Consider the following 6,078-nt stretch of genomic DNA (forward strand, 5'->3'; position numbering starts at 1 on the left):
TGTCTCACATCATGTAGATATACATATTATTAGCATACGACCTGAGAACATTTGAAAAAAAGATATGATAGGTACAATAGTGCATAACATGCATGCACAAGAAAAGACATTCATAATAATATTTGCTAATAAGAAATTTACAATAAATTAAATACAGTAGAGATCATAGATTTATTGGAGCACAAGAAAAGACATTCATAATACTTGTGAAAAGGAAATTCGCAATAATTTAAATACAATGTATAATGGACTTATTGAAGCACAAGAAAGGATATTCATAATAATATAGAGATATAATAATAATCGCAATAATTTGAATATATCTAATCAAATATACGTGTATGTAAACATTTATAGAGAATGATTTCAGAAAAGAAAAAGAAAACGTCCAACGTATTTTTCTTCACGTTATCAACGACATTACGCAATTGACGTATTATTCAATTCACATTTTTAGAGGAACGAAAGGTTCAATGATGCACAGCGTGCAAGGTTGCGACGAGCAAATGCGTTTTCGTCCAACCAAATCCATGACGCAATAAGCGGCACGAATAAAACGATGATTGGACACGACGAGAAAACAAGTCGACGTTGCACATCACTTACGTATGCGTACCACACTAATTATATCATTTCTCTCAGATCGGTCTCTTCATTTCAATTTACATTGTCGGACGAATAATCGACACAGTAACAAGTGAAAACGAGACTCTTTTTCCACACAAAATAAATCCACTATAAAATGTACATTATCACTCTTCTAGCACCATGCTAAAGAAGATTCTTCAAGTTGCACTCCACGCGAATAATTTATACGCATGAAAAAAAACACTACTAGTGCGATGAAAAATATTCTTTATCATACTTTATTTTCAGTAAAATCGAACAGATAATCCAGTAGGAAGTGTAGTTTTATGAAGATACAGATACGAGCTCGAACGATTTTGAGGTTAGGTTCGCTCGTCGTGGTTGCACGTATATGTGTAGATGATAGTCGGAATTGATCTTGTAACGCGAAACGCGACGTAATATGCGCAAGAATCAGTCACACGTGCTTTGAATCGTGCGTCATTTCTCGAATAAAGGAGAGCAGAAGCGAGTACGAGCACGACGATGCTCGAGAAACGACTTCGTAAACGAGTGTAACCAGAGAACCCGAACACGGCCGGCGTAAATTTCCTGAGTGCACTGGCCGGTTTCAATTTAACCCGCAACGACACTGCACAGAGTGGTAATTTATTTTTAAACGATCCGGTCGAGCCTCCGACTGGCGACCAATCGCAGGTGCATTAATGTTATGCAGCCCAGCTGAGCCCCTCTCGCGCCTTTTGCCACGCACGTGACAAAAAATTTGATAAATCTGTGGAATGAGACCGTCGACAAACTGAACCAATTCTCTTGGCTTCACGTTCGCTTTTCTCCACCCTCTTCAACCCATCAAGGACTAACGTTGCGTCAAGGCAGCGTTCCATTTGCAATTTATCTAATCAATTTTCATTATCAAATTCTATTTTTATTTTTTAATACTGTATCCTAGGACCTATTTAATATTTTTTCATCACTATTTTTTCCATCATTATTTTTTCCATCACTATCTTTTCCACCTTGATCTCACAATTTTATAAAGTTTAAAAAAATTGAAGTATTTATAACATTATGAAAAAGTTTTGTGAACATATAATTTTGAAATGATATCGTCAATAAGCAATTCTCGCATTTCAAATATTATTATTAATATTAATAGATTGGGTAGATTAACATTTTGCACTGTACTTGTTTATTAGTGCATACGACAGAAAATGTACTTTTTCTCCAGTTTGGCAAACATGAAAAAGTATGAATAAATTTCTGGTTTTATTACTATTTTTGCATTGAGTGATTTATATGGTGTCTGTGTATATGTTCAATATATAATACGAATTAAAACGGTGATATTTGAATCTAAAGAACAGTAAAATGATTTATTTAATTAAACGATAATTGTGTAGATTATTAGTATATTAAAAATAACTTACAAAACATACTTGTCTATTCTTTAAACTTCCAAATATAGATTGGGCTAGATATATTTCTATACTTTATTATAAATTCTATTCATTTTATTATACATTCTGTTATATAAATTTTATAGCCAAAAGTACGTAAATTAAATTGTATTGTGTTTATAATGTTTTATTATACAAATTTTCATGTAAAATAAATAAAGAGTAATGTATAAAAAGAGAATAGTATGATATATAAGTACCTATTTCGAATTTAAATTCTATTTAGAGAAGAGAACGCAAGTGGCGCTAGTAGTTTCCGCGTTTTCCGCGTCGGTCGGTTTGAATTCGCGTTTTGTTGCACGAAATTGTGAAAATTATATAGGAAAGTGACTTCAATTACCATAAATCTTTCTCAAAGAGTGATTAAAAGGTATACTATTGTATAAAATGTTATAATTTCGCGAACAGTATCGATAATTTATTTCGTTTCAATGTTTGTTACTTCGTATGAGAACATTACTGACGCTTTGCACCTTCAATTTATTTTCCACATCTGACGCTGTAAATTCGTCTGTTCTAGGTTTAATTCAACTACTGGAGCAATGTAACAGGAATAAATCTAAGTGGAGTGAAGTAGGAAAGAAGTAGGAAGAGTAAAGCAGCCGTTAATTTAACAAAATGGAAAGCATTGTCGTAGGACCAAGTAATTGGTGAGTCTAATTGAATTTTTTTTATGTGTGAGTAAAATGTATGCGTGCGCAGTAATGGAGATATTATAACGTCGCAATATTTCTAAAATAATGAAGCTATATAAATATGTATAATATCCCAATATTTAAACAAAATTTTTATTTCTGTATGTATTTTTTGATACATACTTAATACCTTAATTATAAAAAGAAAGATTATTGCGCCAATATAGAAACCTTTCCGCTAATTACAAAAGGTCATTCAGACATATTTGCTTTTTTATTATGTTTATTCTATCTTGTCTTGGTAATATTTTATAGTTAATCACGATTATGAAATTCGGTACTCAACATTAGCTTTTGATGCAAATTAATTTCTTTTAGATACAATAAAAAATAAAGTGATGGAAAAATAAGATTTTAATCAGTGCAAAAGAATTAATCATTTGCCAGGATTGTGCAAGAAGAATGTTGTACTTGAATCTTTGATCTTGAATCTGAGTCCAAATGCTAGTTTAAACTTGTATATTTTTTTGGGGAAATTTATAAAGATATTGAAAGATATAAATTCTTTTCGTTACAGTAAAATTCAATTTTTTCCATGGACTAAAGGTACCTTTATCATTTAAATTTGATCGTTAATTACATTTATTGTTTTATTTTGATCTTGCAATTCCCCAATGACAATACAATTGCAACAATTTTTTAACATAGAAGATACACGTAATCCTTTAATTTTTTAAATAAATGGTTTTCTCAATTTTTAAATTAATAAAAAAAGACAACATTTTAATTACGTTTAATACATTATTAAAAAAGGAAAAGGATACAAATAATCAAGAAACGCCATCACATTCAGCACGGAATAATCGCATTTTAAAGTGATTTGCACTTTGAACGAGAATACGCTGGATCAAGCTGTACAGAATATTCTGGACACTCGACGCTTTAACTAGACGCTCAGTCCAAGTAAAGGAATCGATCCTCACCGCAGATTTTTTAAAAATAAAAATTGCCCGATAGTCATGCAAACTATATTACGTTTGTAAAATAATCCAAATGTTTGATTTTGCTTTTCGTCTTCGGTAGAAAAATGATTGAAAGGAAAGTTTCTATCTTTCAACAGTAAGTGCCAGATTCAGCTTTCATGTAAAGAGCAGAATTTTTTAGAAAATTGCTCATTATTATTGGTCTTGTTTCTTTCTTTCAAAACATAAAATTGTTCCTCTTCCTGGATAATTCGAAATTTTTCAAAATTTGTTAGGATTTTAGTATAAATAAAAATTCTAATTTTTACAAAATTCAATTTTAATTTTATTATTTATTTGATTTCACGGTATTCAAATTTCTAAATGAGTATTATATTTTAAACGCTTCCTTTTCTTAATAAAAAATTCCCAAAAGGGTCTAACTGAATTCCAAAAATTCTCACTGACCTTGAAACAAATTAAAGCCTCAAGATAGATTTTTATCCGAGAATTTTCGAATCGCTTTAAAGTCAGATGAAGTTCTCTCAATTTTTTTTACCAATTTTGAACCAATCGGGTCAAAAGTTACACGACCAACACGTGCTGCACAGTTATGAGCCAGACTGCTCAGCCTACGGAGCTTTGAGCTTTTTGGACAGCCTTCCGACTGTGATCATCTAATTTCGCAGCCGCTTAGTTATTTTTGCGAGCTCATCCACCCAATATCGTCACTTAAAACAGAAATACAACAGCCCGCGTGTATTCTATGTTATTCTACAACTATATTCTTCTATTTAGAAGATTTATGTATAATTTTGTATAATTTTTATGTAAATGTTTAGATATTTAGAACTATCTCCTTCTATTTTGTCAACATTTTTAAAACAATTTATAATAGGATATTTTGTCTCTTAATAGTTCAGGTTTTGCATGATTTCTAGATAGAGAAGTCTCAACATTTTTAAATTGCACTTAACTCTAGAAGTTTAGAAGATTCATTCAGATCTAGGCTAAGTCTGGACTCTTTCAGTTCTAAGGCTTTTACTATTTTCCCAATTTTAGATTCTCCAAATATATCTTCAGTGAAATTTTTCATTTCAACATTTCAGAATCATTTCTACATTATTTAATATTTAATATTTCAGGAAGAAAAGTTTAAGAGACTTGCCTTTCTTCTTTTTCCTTTTATCTCTTAGTTGTTAAGATTCCATAGAGGTAAATAAGTTTTTTAATGCTGTTTCAATTCTAGATTTCTCAAAGATGCTCTGAATGAAACTTCCCACTGAAGGAGCCTCCAATGATCTTCCACTCTTGAGTTCTTTGTTCTCTGCTTGACAAGATTTATTATTATCACCTAGACAGTGTCTAGACACAGAGCAAGTGTGTCAAAGAATCTTCTTCAAAGAGACCTTCAAAATTGTTTTACTTTTACATTCTAAGAAGCTCTTTACTGCATCTGTATTATGAAATTTGTGATTATGGATTTTCTTTTGTCCCCTACTTAAGAAGGTTCACTATTATCATCAAAATACTTTGCAGTATCTTACAGTTATGCTTATGACATAGTTCCTGATGCTGGTAGATTCAGCTAACAAACAATTTCGGATATTTGCTGTCATTAACAATAATGGAAAATTTCTGATTGCGAGAGTCTTCATGGGCATAAGTTTGAAGTGTCAAGGTTATCTGCTACTCTTCATGGCTAACAGATATGAATTTCATGTCACGCGTGTACCTCATGATTTGGCTCATCTATAGCTGTTCTAAATTTTTGGACACTGACTTCTGTGTTCCCTCTTTGGAATAAATTTCTCTTCCTAGTTGAATGCTGGAAAATTCCATCTTAACAAATCTTACTTTAGAATCTTTCTTATAATAAGAATAAAAAAACCACAGTGTGTTACAACTTGTTTCTCCCTACCACAGCATTCTCTCTATCAAAATAATGTAATTTACTAATTACGTAATCGTGATAAAATCGTACACACGTTCATTTCAATGTGGCAATAAAGTAGTTAAAGTTCTATGCTTCTCAGGCTTGCCTCTTAACCCATATTATATCACATTGTTGAACTTGCATACAAAATCATCATAATTAGCTTCGATATGCATGACTGACCTTCTTCAACATTTGTTAACAAATCTTTTACATTATCTCTCCACTATCTATTTCATTAAATAAAATCCATAGTCCACTTGTACTTCATTCAAAGCCAACATGATTTCTCACTACTGATATTCCATGCATTCTTGGGAAATTAAAATTTCCCTATTAATCTATCTTCACAAAATGTTTACTTCTCAGTTGTCTATCTTCAGAAAAGTCGCAACATGTTTGCGAATTGATTACATTTGAGGCCTTCGCGGTAAAAATAGATCATGGCATATCTTTCCTGAACGTGAATTTATTATTTTAATTTATTCCAACAAGTTGTA

The 6,078-nt window shown here is 31.3% G+C and overlaps 1 long non-coding RNA gene across 1 annotated transcript; it reads left to right on the forward strand.

Moving 5' to 3' along the window:
• Window positions 1-2,262: 2,262 nt before the first annotated feature.
• On the forward strand, window positions 2,263-5,821 carry LOC138188181 (uncharacterized). Its single transcript, XR_011175394.1, has 3 exons — window positions 2,263-2,415; window positions 2,566-2,695; window positions 4,892-5,821. It is a non-coding gene; the product is annotated as an uncharacterized LOC138188181 (long non-coding RNA).
• The last annotated feature ends 257 nt before the right edge of the window (window positions 5,822-6,078 follow it).

The sequence above is a fragment of the Bombus flavifrons genome, chromosome 16 (assembly GCF_040668555.2).
Source record: "Bombus flavifrons isolate JBK064 chromosome 16, iyBomFlav1_principal, whole genome shotgun sequence".
Lineage (NCBI taxonomy): Eukaryota > Metazoa > Arthropoda > Insecta > Hymenoptera > Apidae > Bombus > Bombus flavifrons.